The following is an 18661-nucleotide window of genomic DNA, read 5'->3' as shown; positions in this document are numbered from 1 at the left end:
CTCAGGCAGCCAGACCTAATGGTTATCTCCCTTGTTCCCTGAACATCACTGTTATCCTGTTCTTTTTTCAAGGTGCCCAGATTTCATATTGTTTAAACACACGTGATTACGGACAATTTGTGCGATTAACGCAATCATCACAGCGTCCTGAGGTGACATACATCCTCAACTTATGAAGATGACGGGATTAAGAGATTAAAGACAGGCATAGGAAATCACAAGAGTATTGGTTGGGGAAGTGATAAATGTCCATGAAATCTTCACAATTTATGTTCAGATATTGCAGTAAAGACAGGCGTAAGAAATTATAAAAGTATTAATTTGGGGAACTAATAAATGTCCATGAAATCTTCACAATTTATGTTCTTCTGCCACGCTTCAGCCAGTCCCTCCGTTCAGGGTCCCTGACTTCCTACAACACAGACATTTTAATAGAATAAGATTATCTCAGTGTTTTATTAATTTTATTATATCATTTCACTAAAAATCTATTATCTATCTTTAGTGAAATTATATCAATTTTATATAAAACAATTATATATAACATATATAAATATCTAAAATATCTAAATATTCAGAAATAACTAAAATACACAGAAATATATATGGTATATAATGTGTGTGTATCTACACACACATACATTATACACACACACACATACACGTATTTATAACACAGAAAGGCTTCTGCTTTCTGGCCCCACTTTCACCGTGGGGTTTGGGGATGAACCTACATTGACACATCATCACCTTAAGTCCATAATTTACATTAGGGTTCACTCATGGTATACATGATTTACATTAGGGTTTACTCTCGGTATACAGTCTATGGGTTTTGACACATGTATAATGACATGTGTCCAGCATTGCAGTATCACACAGAATAGTTGCATAGCAATATTTTAAAAACAGCGTTTATTGCACTAATTAATCTGTCTCCAATCTTTGATTTCACAAATAGGAACTAAGAAATCTTAGAAGGTAGCTTAGAGATCCCATCAACAGACTACAGTTATGATTCATGAATGCTTAATATGCTGCCAATCTATCAATGCTTCATATGGACCAGTCTCCGTAATAACAGAGATGCCAATTAAATAAATTGCAACTTTGGCTTCTTATGAAGGAAACAGAAACATAGGCAGCCTCCTTTATAGGATGTGGAAATCTTTTTATTTTGAAGGGAAAGCATATAATGCAGAAAGAAGCACAATTGAATATCCATTGCATCCAGACTGACGTCATTGTGTAAAAGAGTTGTGCACCACCATTTATTTCTGAAGGTATTGAACATTCATTTTGGCAAAAGAATTTATTCAGTTTTAGAAGGTATTATTATGAGTTCATTAGATTTTTATATTACACTTCTTAGAGATTTGTTTTCTTTTGTTGTTGTTTTCAAGCGAGACCAAGATTGAAACACTTACTCTAAAAGTTTTCTCTGACATTTATCTCTTCTATGGTAAATTGTACAAAATTTTAAGGCCTCGTATGTACCTACAAAGCGTGTATCAACTGTTGAATAGAACCCAAAACTAGTGCTTTGTCCTTCTGGTATCACCTTCAGAGCCTACAGTTGCTGAAGAGGATTGCTTTTTGATCAGTATTTTAGTCTGTTTTCTTTCATTGTAACAAAATACCATACTAAGTAATTTCTAAAGAAAAGAAATTTATTTATTACAGTTCTGGAGGATGGAATGTCCCAGATCTGGTGCTGGTGTCTGGTAAGGGTCTTTGTGCTGCATTATCCCATGGCAGAAGAGCAGAAGGACAAGCATTTGCCTGCAAAAGAGAGGAGCACCAGGGGTTAGGCTCACTTTTATATTATAACAACCTGTTAATGTGATAATGAACCCATTACCAAAATAACAAATTAGTTCATTCATGAAGGCTCCCCCGTCATGACTTGAACACTCCTAATGCTGTCACAGTGGCAATGAAATTTCAACATGATTTTTTGAGGTGACATTCAAATCATAGCAACCAGGAACTTAGGTTTGGTTATTAAGCTTAATTAGTGCAATGACAGTTGTAACTCTGAAGGACATAACTCTCCTTCAATTGACAACATAGATAAATTGCATTATAGTAATAGTATATATAAGATAACTCAATCATACATTTACTGCAGTCCACACCCTGTCAAAGGCTCTCTTGAGATGCCTGATATTTGACAGTCTACCTCGCATATGAACTATTGATTCCTGTAGCTTCTCCAATTTATCTTTTTATCAATTACATCATCTATAAGTGCAGCATCTAAACTTTATTATCTTTATGCTAATTCCTTACTCCTTGCTGTATTGTGATCTGCTTACTCTCCTCTTCAACTCCAATAAATATCTTTGTTTATAATTTCTGTCTGCCAACCTAGAAAACATTATGAAATCATTATGAAATGGTAAAAGAGATTTTAGTATGAAGGTGAGGGTGTAGAGAATACATAAACATCCTTTCTTTATAAGCTTATCCATGTTAGCCTTTAATGGAGGAAATATGCTTTAGTAGCAGAAAAAAGTCAATTCTAAAATTGTATTTATTTTTAATATTTGGAAAATTGTGTTCCTATGACACTAATGTATAGAGTTAGGGATGGGGTTTCTCCATGTTGGTCAGGCTGGTCTTGAACTCCTGACCTCAGGTGATCCACCTGCCTCAGCCTCTCGAAGTGCTGGGATTACAGGCATGAGCCACCATGCCTGGCCGAACTTGTGACATTCTGAATAGCGTTGCACGGGTTAACTTCTCTGGGTACCAATGTCTTGGTCTGTAAAATTAAAAGGGTAGCTAGTGGTGATTTTCATACCAGATCAGTGGTTTTTCTGCCTCTTGGAGCCATAGGGACCTGAAAGAGCCTCCTATTAGTCATTAAGAGAGAGCAGAGTAGAGAGGGCATGAGTTGGAGCTGTTGTGCTGCTTAACTTCCTCACCACCCTTTCACAAAAATAACCAAAGTCACATTAAACTTTACCCACTAGGTAAACTTTCTTCAAGATTGCTTTTGAATAAGGGATTCTTCAATGTTTACAAAAATGGAATAAAAGTCTAAGAATTCTTCTAGATTCCCATAATTCTATGAATTTATGTTTTGTCCTAAAAATCTCTTGGGCATTATATTCTCCAAAAAATACTGGGAGTAAGTAAAATATTATAGGGATAACACCCAAACAAAATAGTGTATATTTGAAATAAAAATAACTGTCATGTACTGGGTGTTTATACTAAGACTTATATATGCACTTAATGAATAAACCCATTTAGTGCTCACAACAACCCTATAAGATTGGCACTATAGGCATTATATCTAAGATCACATAAATATAGGTGGTAGGATTTGAACCCAGGCTGACTTGCTCTATAGCTCTAACACTTAACTACAATTATATATACTTTCTGTCTAATATCAGACATTAGAAGATCAAGGCAACATGTCAGTTGCTCTCAGGAATAAATGAAAGGACTGAATTATTTGGGAAAGTTATGACAAAATGCTTAAAGTGAAGCTCTGTATGTAGTATGCATTTATCAGATCGAATGTTATTGGCATTACAAGACTGAAAGTGGTTGATACATTGTTTGTGACACTTTGCATACATTGTTTTCTACTAAGCTGCTGCAAAGCAATAAATAAATAACTCAATAATAAAATTTCAAGTGAATGAGAAGACAAGTTATAGACTGGGAGAAAATATTAACAAAAGACAAATATGATAAAGGACTCTTATCCAACATATACAAAGAACTCTGAAATCTCACTAATAAGAAAACAAATAACCCAGTTAAAATATGGGTCAAAGGCCTTCATAGTCACCTCACCAAAGAAGATATACAGATGGCAAATAATCATATGAAAAGATGCTTCATATCACATTTCATCAGAGAATTAATCACAATTTAAAACAAAATTAAATACCAATTAATACAAAAATAAACAAAACAATACAAATTAAATTAAATACAAAATAATACAAAACAAATTAAAACAATACAAATTAAAACAAAAAAGAGATACCACCACAAACTTATTAGAATGGCCAAAATCCAGAACACTGACAACACACAATGCTGGCAAGGGTGTGGAGCAACAGGAACTCCCATGTTTTATTGGTGGGAATGCAAAATGTCACAACCACTTTTAAAGACAGTTTGGCAGTTTTTTACAAAACTAAACACACTCTTACCGTGCAGTCTAGCAATCACACTCTTTGGTATTTACCCAAAAGAGTTGAAAATTTATATTCACACAAAAAACCTGCATATGGATGTTTATAGCAGCTTTATTTATAATTGCCAAATCTTGGAAGCAATCAAGATGTCTTTTGTAGTGAATGAATAAACTGGCACTTCCAGACAATGAAATATTATTCAGTGCTAAAAAGAAATAAGCTATCAAGCCATCAAGAAGCATGAAGGAAACATAAGTGCATATTTCTAAGTGAAAGATGTCAATCTGAAAAGATTACATACTATATAATCCCAATGATATGACATTATGGAAAAAGTAAAACTATGAAGACAATAAAAAGATTAGTTGGTACCAAGGGTTGAAGGCAGGGAGGGATGAACAGGAAGAACAGGAGGATTCTTAGGGCAGTGAAACTATTCTGTATGCTACTGTAATGTTGAATATATGTCATTAAACATTTCCATGCCCATACAATGTGCAACACTGAGAGTGAATTCTAATGTAAACTATGAATTTTTGGTGATTATGATGTGTCAACATAGCCTCATGAACTGTACCCTCATGAACACATGTACCACTCTGGTGGGGGATGTTAATAACGGGGGAGGCTAAGCACGCGTGGAGTCAAGGCTATATAGGAAATCGCCATATCTTCTACTCAATTTTACTGAGGATGTAACATTGCTCTTAAAATAGTCTTTAAAAGGGAGTGGATTTAAGGGCAACACTTTTAAATGTCTTTCCACAGCAATGCCAGATCAAATTCCACTAACCAGAATTTGCAGTACTATGCTGAATATGGTGAGAGTGGGCAACTTCACCTTATTCCTGATCTTAGGGTAACAGATAATTTCAACAAAGAGATGAAAACTATAAAAAAATCAAATGGAAATGCAAGAAATCAAAGGCAAGATGACAGATTTAGTTTTTAATGATTAAATATAATGTTAGTTGTGGTCATGTCACATATTCTATCAGGTTTAGGAAGTTATCTTCTGTTCCTAGTTTCTTGAAAGTTCTTCCCATGGAAATAATCATATCTTTGTTTTATTTTATGTGTTGATATGGTGAATTACATTGATAAATATCTGAATGTTAAATTAGCCTTTTTTATTATTTCATTTACCTTATTTAAGCATGATATATTATTATTTGTATATATTATTGGATTTTTATTTACTCATACTTTATTGAGCTTTTACATCTATATTCATGAGGGAAATTGGTCTGAAATTTTGTTTTCTTGTAATACCTTTGTCTATCTTTTCTGTAAGGGTACATCTTAGCCCCATAAAGTGAATCAGGGAGTGCTCTCTCCTCCTCTATTCTGGGAAAGTTGGTTTAGAGGTGGTATTATTTCTTAATTAAATGTTTGGTAAAAGTCACTGGTAAAGCCACCCGGTCCTAAAGTTTTCTTTCTGGAAGTATATTGCTTACACATTCAATTTTTTCAATGAAAAGTAGACAATTTAAGTTATTTATTGGATGAGCTTTGGCAGTTTGTGTCTGTATTAGTTTGCTAGGGCTGGCATAACAAAGTATCACAGACTCGTGGATTAAGCAGTGAAAATTTATTTTCTCACAGTTCTAGAGGCCAGGAGTCAGAGTTCAAAGTGTTGACACGGTTATTTCTTCTGAGGCCTCTCTTCTTGGCTTGTAGATGTCTATCTTCTCTGTCTATCCACATATCATCATCCCTTAGTCCAGATGGTTTATGTCCTAATCTCCCGTTGTTTTTAATTTTTAAAAATTTTTAACTTTTGTGGGTACATAGTAGGTGTATATATTTGTATGATACATGAGACATTTTGATACAGACATGCAATGTGAAGTAATCACGTCATGGAGAATGAGATATCTATTCCCTCAAGCATTTATTCCTTTTGTTACAAACAATCCAATTATGCTCTTTTAGTTATTTTTAAGGTACAATTAAGTTATTGTTGACTGTAGTCACCCTGTTGTGTTATCAGATAGTATGTCTTATTAATTCTTTGAGTTTTTTGTACACATTAATCATCCCCACCTGCCCTCCGGCCCTCCAGTACCCTTCCCTTATTAGCACACTAGTTATATTGCATTAAGCCCACCTATGTGAGTTCATTTTACCTTAATTATCTCTATTAAGGCCCTATCTCTAAATCTAGTCACATTCTGACATACTAGGGGTTAGGACTCCAACATATGAATTTTGAGGTGACACAATTCATTCCGTAACAGTGTCATTCAAGGAATTTGTCTACTTCATCTAAGTTGTCAAAATTATGAGTATAGAGTTGTTCATAGCATTCCTTATTAAACTTTTATTCTGTAGAGTTTAGAGTTGTACCTCTTCTTTTATTCTTGATGGTGGCATTCTGTGTCTTTCCTTTCTTCTTGATCAGTGGGGTCACATATTTACCAATTATACTGTCTTTTCCAAGAAACAGCTTATAGTTTATTTTCTCTATTGTTTTTCTGTTCTCAGTGTCATTGATTTCTGACTTTATCTAAATTATTTTCTTCTGTCTGATTGCCCTGGGTTCAGTTTTCTCTTGTTATATTTTCTTAAGCCTGAAACTTAGATAACTGATTTGTAATCTTTTTAAATATGAACACTTAATGCCACAAATATCCCTCTAAGCATTGCTTTAGCTGCATCCAGTGGTATGCTAGGTTCAACTTATACTGGCTCATGAGAGCTAATTGTGGAGTCTCTGCACAACTCCATTTTCTGTGATGTCAGTCATGATGGAAACATTTACAACATGAAAATTGGCAAATGCTACAAATCAAAATCTTTTTTTTTCCCCAGAGAGCTGACTGTTGAACATTTACTATGACAGTGTTCTCATATGTCCTATTAATTTTGGTAGATCATGTTTTCATTTTTACTCAAGCCAAAATATTTTCCCATTTCTTTTTTGATTTCCTCTTTGACTCATGAGTTATTTAAAAGGGTGTTGTTTAATTTGGACATATTTGAAGATTTCCCCAGATATCCTTCTGTTACTAATTTCTAGTTTATTTTATTCATAATCCAAATACATACTTTGTATAATTTCAATTTTTAAAAATTTTGGTAGGATTTTTTTATAATTAAAATATAGTTTATTTATAGTCTAGAGTGTTCCATGTACATTTGAAATAATAATATATCAAACTATAGTTAGATGGAATAAAAATATCTGTTAGACCAAGCTAGGTCAGAGTGTGGTTTAGTTTTCTATATCTTTTAAGTTTTCTTTTTACTTGTTCTATCAATTACTAAGAAAAGAGGTTTGAAGAATTCAACTATGGGAATAAATTTGTTAATTTCTTCTTTCAATTTTAAAAAGTTTTTGCTTTATACACTATGAGGTTCTATTATTAGATCCATACACATATAGCATTGCTATGTCTTCCTTATGGATTAATCCCTTTATCATTATGTAATGTTCTATATTTCATTTGTTTAATAATTGTTTTCAAGGTTCATTTATGCTGTAGTTGTACTTCATTTCTTTTTATGGCTGAATATTATTTCACATTTTGTTTATTCAGTAATCCATTGATGGGCACTTTGGTTGATTCAACTTTGTTTTTTTTACTTTTAACCTATTTCTTTCATACTTAAAGTGGGTATCTTTCAGGTTGCATATGACAGCATACAAGTGTATCTTGCTTTTATATATTCTGGCATTCTCTTTCCTTTTAATTGGTTTATTTTCATCATATTAATCATGGTATAATTGTATTAACATTTATCATCTTCTTAGAGGCTTTCCTATTTGTTATATATGTTTCTATTTCTCTTATTTCTTTGGGATTGAGGTTTCAATGATTCATTTGTCTTTATTATTGTCTTATTATTTATATCTATCTGAATTTTTTTAGTGGTTATCATTGGGTTTATAACGCTCATCTTTAATCAAAATATGCCTTCCAATGATTTTATACTACTTCATATGCAGTGTAAGGACAGTACACTTCCACTTCTTTCCTCTCATATTTTGTGTCATATTTGTCATAAATTTATTCTGACATATTTTATAAATTCATTGCAACTATGTTTGCTTGAGACAATTATCTTTTAGAAAAACTAAAATAAGAAAAAAGTGAGTTTTATGTTTATCTTAATTACTAGGTTATTTTTGAGACAGGGTCTCACTCTATCACCCAGGCTGGAGTCCAGTGACACCATCTCAACTCACTGCAACTTCTGCCTCCCAGGCTCAAGCAATTCTCAATTCTCGTGCCTCAGCCTCCCAAGCAACTGAGACTGCAGGCATGCGCCGCCACGTCCAACTAATTTTTTGCATTTTAAGGAGAGACACAGTTTTGCCATGTTGGTCAGGCTGGTCTTGAGCTCAGACAATCTTCCCACCTCAGTCTCCAAAAGTACCAGGATTACAGGAGTGAGCCACTGCCCCTGGCCGTTTATTCAAATTTCTTTTTGTCATCATATTCCTCTGCCTAAAGAACTTCCTCTAATATTGTAGTGCAGGTCTGCTGGCAATGTATTATCTCTCTCTCTCTGTCTTTCTCCCATTCTTTAATTTTCCATTGTATTTTTGAAAAATATTTTCACAGGGCGTAAAATTCTCACTTGACCATTTTTTTTGTCTTTCAACATTTTAAAGATGTCACTCTGTTGTATTCTGGATTGTAAAATTTATGATAAAAATGTTTCTCTTATTCTTGTCTTTGTTCCTCTAGATGTAATATGTTTTATTTTCTCGTGGTGGTTGATTTTTCAGAAGTTCGAATACGATATGTCCAAGGATTTATGTGTGTATTATGTGTTCATTCCTGTTGTTAGTCTCTGAGCTTATTGTATTTGTGACTTTGTGGATAAAAAATTCTCTGCCATAATACCCTCAAATTTCATGTGTTACTTTATTTTTTTCCTTCTGAGATCTCAATTATGCATGTTAAGTTGTTTGGTGTTTTCTTCACATGTTTTGAATATTCTGGTTTTTTTTTCCTTGCATTCAGTTTGATTTTTATCCTTTATCTCCAATTTTACAATTTTACTTCCAATTTCACTTCAGTTTTCAGTCTAATGATGAGCCATCAAAGACATTTTTCATCTGTTACCTTTGTGTGTGTGTGTGTGTGTGTGTGTGTGTACGTTTTTTGGTGGTGTTGTTTTTAGCATTTTCATTTGATTTCTTCCTTATAGTTTCATTTCTTTGATGAAATGATCTGTCTGTTCGTATCTGTTGTCCACCTTTTTCACTAGAGCCCTTTACATATATATCATCATTAAATTAATGTTCCTGTAGGATAGTGACAACATCTGGGTCATGTCTGTGTCTGGTTCTGTTATTTTTTCTTGCTTCCTTGTGTGCCTATACTTTTTGTTGAAAGATGTGCCACTTTTGGTAGGAAATGCAGAGAAATCGCATTTTTTCTTGGAAATGGGTTTGCTTTTTTTTGGGGGGGGGGGCAGGCCTTTATTAGTATGAGTTGTGTCATTCCTGTTTGGAGTTGAACAGAATATAGGCTTCCAATTCTTCCAAAGCAGTCCTCTGTAATAGAAATATAATACATGGTACATACATGATTTTAATTTTTAGTAGCATTATTTTCAAAAGTAAAATAAAAATGTAACATATCCAAAATACTGTCATTATAACATGTAGCTCTACTCACATTTCAAGTACTCAATAGCCACATGTGGTTTGTGACTATAATATTGGACCATAAAATTTGGGTATTTTCTGTTTTAGAATGGAGGTTTGTTTGCTAGAGGGTTGTTCTCAATGGTTTTTCCACCATCACCTTGGATTTTCCTTTAATACTTGTCCTTGGAGAAGCGTTTGTTCTATATTTTTGACATTCTCCTAGGAATACACTGCTGTTACTTGTTTCTCTGTGGTTACTTGTTTCTCTGCTGTTACTTGTTTCTGGTGGTAGGCACTGGGGGAACATTCTCTGGTCCTCTGGTCTAGCTTCATTCTTAGCCAGTCACTTTGTCCCTGAATCTCAGGGGTAGAGCCTTCTCAAGGATTCTTCTTCTCCCTTCAGTGGGCTGGGCCCCTATATATTTCTTTTCCTCCACAAGGGTGAGGGAATTTTTGTTGTTGTTGCTCCCTTCCCTTAACAACACTGTGTCATTATCTGCACTTAAGGATGATTATATTTTCTTCATTCCTCCAGTCTTAAGGATTTTGTCATGAAGAGATAGGAGAGAAGGATCCAGGTAGGCCTTCATGCCTTTCTTGCAGGGCTGCTGTTCTGATCCTCCAGGCCCAATAGAGACTTTCTCAAGATTCTTGCCCTGCCCCCAGTCAAGTATGGTGGCATCCAGTGAGGTTTGTGAAGAGTCTGGAAGTGGGTCAAGCTCCACAAGTGTTTTTGGTTCCCAAGGGCTGTATGCTGTCACAAGAGTTCACATTTTAAAGCTGCTCAATTTTAGTAAAATTTGTCTCACTGGCTTGTATTGCACTGGGTGTCTAGCATCTGCCTTGGCTCATCAGAGGCTAGTGTGCTCCTTAGAAACACTTGTTTTTCCCTAGATTTCAGGTTAGTTGGTTGCTTTGTGACTCAGCTATCTAGTAGAATCAAGAAACATTGTGATTTTTGCAGATTTTCCTATATGTTTTTTTAAAATTTAACTGTGAAAGTTATAATCCTTTCAACTTTCCATACAGCAGGAGGAAATGGGAATTCCTTGATGCTTATTTTTGATAAATATAACTCTCCTATTCCCAAGGAATCTCTCATGCATTTTGCTGAAAATCATGGATATGTAGAAAGTAAAGCCTTGCTTTCAAAGGATTTCTTAAGTCATATTTTATTATGCTTTGCTGTATTAAGAAACAATGGGCTTTTGTTTGTTTTACAAATATAAATTATTTGTAAAATAATTTTACAAATAGTTATCTACAAAACTATTTAATGAATATTTGTTTATTTATAAAATAATTGTTTAACAAATAAGAATATTTGTTAAATATTCTTTTTTATCTCATACTTTCTCCTCCAAAGAAGCTGATATCCAGACAAAAGGAGAACTTTCCCTTACCCCACTTCCAGATAGATTAGAAATCAGTGATACAGACATTTCTGTGTGACTGGAGAAATGAGAGTTTGATCAGTGTCACTGGTGAACAAGCAAAGTAAGACCAAGCAGTGTCAATCTTTGTACCCTATTAGACATCTGAAGTCATGCCATCTGATAGGGTGACCTATGATTGGGTATCCAGGGTCGATCCAATTTCATTGTTTTACAAGGGGGTAAGCTAGGACTGCATACTCAAGATTTATGTAGCCAGCTATGCTGGGTGCTGGACATAAATGTTTGAAAAGTATTTGGACAAATTCTTTCTGATCTGACACATTTCACCTCCAGGTATTGATTGTTGCAATGACCCCTGGTTACAAATCACAGCTACTAACTAATGGGCACTATGAGCCTGTGGCTTCCCTGACACCACCATTTTTTGTGTGCATTTTACGTTGTTTTTGCTGGAGCATGCATGACAAGTTAGATCCCATCTGTCTGCTCAGCAACAAGCAAAATGACAAACACAACATAGGAAATATTGTTCACATTTCCAAGATTGTTTTCTATCATTTGGTTTTACTAATATGCTAACATTCAGAACTGATAAATAAATGAAAAATAGATGGGACCTTGAAAATGGATGATTTTTATGATAACTATAAGCTGACAGCAGTATTTTTAAGTGGACAGTAGTTTGCATTCACTTGGTTATTCATTTTATATTTAATTAACTTACCTCTCTCCAAAAGGTTCCAATGCTGTAAAATAAATTAATTGTCACATTTTACACCAGTAGGTAGTAGAGGAGCTGCCTCCCGTTCTGGAGCTGGGTTTTATAGAAAGAGGTGGACATGTGATATGATTGGTATTTTGTTTCATTATCTAAAATATTTTTTTAGAAATGAAGAAAAAGGGTACATACCCTTCAGTAGAGAGTTCTTTTCCACTACAGTTGCTGACATTTTGTGGAAGACTTTCTCTATAAGTTAGAGGTGAATTTCTGTGAATTGTATATCCTTAATTATTCCTATTGGGAGGTGTAACTTTTTCTTTTTCCCTATGACTGCCAAATCCCTTTTCAACAGTGGTGCAGCTGTGCTTGGGAGATGCTCCATGTTTGTTTCTTTAGGCTGCAGTGAAATGGACAGATTTATGAATTTAATAAAATATCTTAAGCACAGGAAATATGCATTTAACACATTTTATGCTCTTTCCTTAACATACACCCTTTCCCCACTTTTCACAAAACTCCTTGTAAATAGAAGGTTAAACCTAAAAAGTATGCTCAATAAGTGCACGTTGCATTAATAATTCAGTTCACCTGAGTATAGGAAACTCGTATATATATATAAAACATTTGACTATGAGATTCTTCCTTAACCTTCATACCTTTCCAAAAACCTTCTAACTTTGACTCCAGAGAATGCATGAACTAAAGTATCATGCCGTTCTTCTACAAAAGACTTATAAATACCCACCATTGTTGCTGTTATTAATATTCTTTTGTTTTAAAGAGAAAAGTATCAGCTCCTCTCATTTCAGAGCAAATAACACAACTGTAAAAGCTGTTGCCAAGCAACCTGAATTCACAGCTCATATGGGCTGAATTGTTTATATTCATATGTGGATAAAACTGACCCACTCCTTCTCTAAAAAATGTATCTACAAAGTCTTTGAGATATTTCCACTAATATTTTAGGCTGTAGGTCATGGCATTACTATTCTGTAGGAGGTTCTGAAATTGACACACCCACTATCTATATGTGGCATTGCACTTGCCATATTACATTATAACTATCTGGTTTGGGGTCTGTTTCCCCATTGAACTGTGAGTTCCTTGGGGGCAAGTATTGTATTCTTCTCATCATACAGGAAAGGTTCTTTATAGATAGGCGGGACTTCACCAATGTTTGACGGATGCGTGAAGGAAATGATTTTATGCCAGTGTCTGTGCTGTACACGTTCTACAAAATCATTTTCTTACTAGAACCTGAAAGAAAGAAGGAAACTGTTCAATTTAAAGCTCTACCAATATTAAATTATAATAAGCACAAAACTGAAGCATTTAGGTAAAAATATTAGAATAATAATCACATTTTAGAATTAAAAGAAACTTTGTGGGACATTTAATCTAGTGGTTCTCATCTGAATCACACCTGGAACTTAGAAGTTTCGAGTGACAGTTTGAAATGAGGTATTCTTTTTTTAAAGTTCCCCCAGGAGATTCAGGAACCAAAATATCGCTGATGTGGTCCAACAGTCTCAATTCGTGGTGGAGAAAATGGCCCCAGAGGAGTGAGAACCGCGAGGTTGTGAGAAGAGCACAAGCTTTTAGGTCACCTGCCTATCATGTGTTGTCTGACTGTAGCCTCACTGTCTATAAAATGGAAATAATACTTACTTGTGAGATGTCTGGGGAAACTTAATGATATGACCTGAGCAGTGCACCTAGAACCATGCTGGTGGGAACCTGGCAAGGATCATCTCTTCCCTTCACAATATCCTCTGAGTTGCAAACACGTTGTGAAGAGTACTTTGTTGGCTGACTTCCAGACACTTCAGGGCTGTGTGGAACTGCACAGGATACCTCTGGCTCCAAAGTTTTGACTGGAAAGGAGCAAGCATTAATCATATCTGTCAGGATCCCTGCAGAATACTCATGAGGCATCATCCAAAAGGGTAAATTAAGAGTGTTTATAAAAGAATCTTTTCAAAGGTGTGGAGAGGTTAAGGGAACCACTAAGAAACTGTGAGGCAAGGCAGGGGCTACCAGACCAAGGGGTCAGAGTGGTTACTGGAAACTGGTGCTATCTGTGGCTGCAAGAAATGGATTCCTAGCAGGAGCTGAATCCAAATGAAAGGAACAGAGCTACTGGCCAGACTGCAGCCTCCCTTCAGGGAGCCAGGAAAAGAATCTCCCTCTCCTCCTACTCTCTGATTTTCTGGTGGCAGTCACATTGGCTAAGCTAGAGAAGGAGAATGTCCATCTGAAGCAATTCTAAGGATCAATCTCTGGTAACACAGAGCAGGATGAAGAAGGGTGGAGAAGGGAAAATAGAAGATATCTAGGAAATTTCCAGTCTTCTACTCTATGCTTGGTACTTTTTATGCAGGATGTCTTTACAACACGTGTTGCTTTGAGGCTTATTCGGTTGAACATAAATTCCCTAAAAATGACTGATGTTGTTTGTGGTACAGTCTTCCTTGCCAGGAATTTACATATATACCTGCTAACTCTACCATGAATAAATGTTCCCAGGCAGTGAAACCAAAACTGGACTACTGAATGTGGGTCCGCTGGAGAAGAGACACAGTTTTCAACTAAACACAGGCCCTTTTGTTGGAGTAGATTCAGGAGGGAAACCAGCCTGCAGGGTCTACTTGCCAGGGATACAGAATAACCAAAATTTATGCTTGCCTCAGCAGCTGCCTGGTTTTCCTGAGCCTTCTGTTCACCACTTTGTTTTCAAATTTATCCATCTAAGAAATGAGAAGAACACCTGCGCCTCATTACAAGGTTGAGATTTTTGAGGGAAATGAGGATCATTCTTCTGGAGGAAAGATGCCATCTACTTAAATGCAAAGTTGAGGAGTGAGGCATTCAGCTGGTGCTAATTTTCTTCAACAAATGAGACACGTATAAGATACCCATTGCTTTGTTTCCTTTACTTAACCTTTCTTGAGAACCACCTGGAGATTGAGAGATGAATAGTGTTGCCTCTACCTTTGAGGAATTCATGGCCTTGTGGAAGGAATCAGAAATGAAACATTTCTTAAAAGGGAATAATATTGGATTGAAGATCTTGGTATTCTTTTGTAATATTTTCCTGCATTTGTTTTATTTAATGATGCATGTATTTATTTTTGTAAACGATGGTCTCCATACACTCTTTCAGCACTTCACATGCATTGGGGTTGCCAAGCAGTCCCTCTTGGCTCCACTCTTCTCTGGCAATTCCCTCACTTAGGTTCCCAAGGTTCACCAACTGTTTAACATCCGTGCCTTGGTTCATTTCTGACACTATTTGATTCTCCACCAGCTTTCAGCCTTGTCCTGAATAATTTATCCTAACTCAGTATTTTATTCTTTTATGTTATATTTCTGTAAGAGCCCTACTCCATATCTTCATCCCCATTCCCACTTGGCAGAAGTGAGATTCTATACAGTGGTTTTATAAAATACCTACTGGGCACCTGCAGATGGTAAATATTCTGTTATTCTTTTCTCTTTGTCCAGTGGTGAAAGTTTCTGACTGTTCAGTAACCAGGATGTTAGGACCAATAACCAGGGAAGCCTTAGGCTTCTAAAAATTTAGTTATGAAGTATCTTACAGCAATATCAAAGGGGAACAAGGACATCTTCATTGACTTGAATGTGAGCTGGAGTTGAAAAGGAATAGCATTCCAAGGAGCAGCATGTGTAAAGGCTCGGAGTCAGGAATGGGCAAGCTGTGTTCAGGAGCGCAGTGACAGCATCGCCCTATATGGGGTAAAGAGCTCCAGGTGAGATGTGATTATGCCACCTACAATGTATTGTGTGACTACCATGTGTCTAGAGCTTTGCCAGATTGCTTACATATATGAGCTCTAATCCTCACAGCACAGAAACCTGTGTCACACAGCTAGCAAGCAGTAGAGCCCTCTTCAGTACTCAGCTCTGTCTGCTTTCGAAGCCCAAAATTACTCCACAGCAGTTTGCTGCCTTATTTCATAAGTAATATAGGATTGATGAAAGAAGACCAGATGTTGAGGATTTTTGAGAACCAGAAACAAAGAGTATGGAAAAGACCTGGCAGACCTTAGACACCAATCTTCATGTGCATAATTTATGGAAGAATATTTTCTAAAATGATCACATGTCACCCACCAAGATTCTCAAAAGTTTAAACATTTTCCAGTTTTTCGACTTTGAAAATACTTTTCAATCAGTTTCTATAAAGCCAGTTGCATGAAATTCCTGTGCTCTGTCGACACCCTTCTGGATCTGGTCATTACTTTTCTCTATTCATTACCTGAGAGGTAGTAGGGAAAATACAGAAAATGAACGATGGGTAGCTTCCACTGTACCTCCCTCTATATTGCAAGCACTTTTTTGTAATGCCTCTCTATCTGAAGGCCTAGAATATTTTCCCTTCTCCATTTCCCTTTCTCTTTAAAAAAGAATTTTACAGCACACCGGACATGAGAGACTTTGTAATGATTCCATCTGAGATACAGAAATTGTTTAACATAAAGAAGTGAATGCTTGTGGGTTCATATTATCATTCCCTGTCTATGGAGAATATGTATGCTATTGTGTGTGTGTTATTTAGGTTAAGCTATAACCCATGTACTTCAAGCATTCTAATCAGTTATGCTCAGCCCCTGAGAGGTCACCTGACCTTTAATTAAGTAAGCCAGAGGCAGCAGCAACAAACCTGTCAGCAATCCAGATCTTAACACAGCAACCTTGGCTAAAAGACATATTGAATGCAAGCCATGAATTTATATTAGTGAAACTGTCGTCTTAATTAACATGAAGAGTGTCATAAATGGCCTTTCATCAGTGAAACAGAATGTATTCACAATATATGCATCAGCTAAAATATGTTAAAGATGCTCTAGATAGGGTTTAAGTATCTAGTAATGTCTGTAGTCCGGACCTCAAGAAAGTTCCTGTACTCAGTTCCTAAATGGTACTCTGTCCAGCCATTACTTTAGGAGGGTTTCTGTTTTCTTAATGGAAACCAGAGGAGTAACAGAATCCTATCTCTGGAATGTTCTTGTGTCTGCCTTGAGTAATTCTTTCATGCCAGAATTATAGAATAGTGAGAGCACCTAAAGATGATGAGAATGGGGGCTTCTTTTACAGAATACAATGTATGAACAGTTCTCTGCCTTCTTAGCAGTAAAAGTCTATTCAGTAAATGTCCAGGTGTTTGGCAGAGGTAGGTAACCCTCAAGCACCTCAGATTTATGGGGTATACTGTTACAAATAAAAAGAACCCAAAAGTTGTTGGATCAGTTGGCAACAGTTACCTTTCCTTCTATTCCAGCTACTCCATTGGCTGGGCAGGGTTTTGGGGCAGCCTACAAATCAGACCAGTACTGATAAATTCTTGTAGATATATTTGTTTTAAGTGCTAATTAACTAGTGTAATAGAAGTTTTGGATCAAACTCCTTGCTAGGTTGGATACAGCCCATAATAGCAAATTTTTTATTTCCTAGCAACCTCATATAGTCCTGATTAGCGAGTTCTCATTTATTTACTCAGTTTGGGAAATAGGAGTAAACCAGACATGCAGCCATGAATTCACTAATCATTCTCTACTGTGGCCATCAGCAGACCTTTGGGTAGTTCTCAGCTATTGCTGATAATTCAGAAGAGAGCAGTTAGCTATTGTAAATTTGATGACTGTGCCTGTTTTGCCACTTCTATTCTCAACTTAATTGATAGTTGTTGCCTTTATTATGAATTATTAACAATAAGAGTGAGTTTTGTTGTTTGGTAAAGTGATAAATTGTTCTTTTGTTCTCAAGGTTAATTGCAGTCCCTATGCCCTGTTTACACTTTAATGACTCCTAATGGATGCAAGCAAACAAACGATTGAAAATATAAATTTAATTGTATAGAAAGGTAACATAAAATAAAGATAAAAAATTCATTTGTGTTCAGGGGCAACAATGGTAATATAAATGTGCAAGAGAGAGGTTTAAGTTCATGGAAAAAAGTAGGACATGTGGCGGCAACAAAAATGATTTCTACTTCTTTTCTTCCTCAACTGTTCAAGTAAAAACAGTCTCTGGGCTCAACAATTATACGAGGCAAAACATTAGATGTGAAACTGATGTTTTCTAAAATCTCAAGGTTTCTACAAATAAACACCTTGATAAAAAATTAATATTCTATGTGCTTCAAAATACTTATCATAATTACTCTTTATTGATACTGTTACCAAAAGTGATGCAAAGATTGAAATAGGTGGTTTTAAAAGTCAAGGACAGATGATCAGATTTTATACAGGTTGGGATAATTATAGCAAGATTATAGAGAGTAGTTAAATATTCAAAACCTCCATTTTCCCACCACAAACATATGGGGAATACATTCATTTTCTCAGAGTGCCTACCTTCATAATTTCAAGATTAATGCTAATATGACAATTGTTCATTATAGTTAAAAGTAAAATATAATTGAGAACCTCTAAGGAACAGAATCCTTTTCTAATAGCTATAAACCAACTGTTTAAATCTTACAAGAAAGAATTTCATTTTCAACTGTCTAACATTTGTGGTCTTAGTGCCTTTCAAAGGATGTGACTTGTGAATATTTCTCTTAGCAATACAATAAGATATAGTGGCTATTTTATTAAATTGTATTCTGTAAGCCCTGTTTCAATAGGTTAACTTGTCTCAATCTTCCACAGTTCCTGCTGTTAAAAATATGTAGCTTCTGATGTACACTCTTATTCTAAACATAAATTAAATGATGCTTATAAATTTTAAATTCTATAAATATCAG

Source organism: Theropithecus gelada, chromosome 4, assembly GCF_003255815.1.
Source record: "Theropithecus gelada isolate Dixy chromosome 4, Tgel_1.0, whole genome shotgun sequence".
Taxonomy (NCBI): domain Eukaryota; kingdom Metazoa; phylum Chordata; class Mammalia; order Primates; family Cercopithecidae; genus Theropithecus; species Theropithecus gelada.
Note: the sequence above shows the minus strand (reverse complement) of the source record.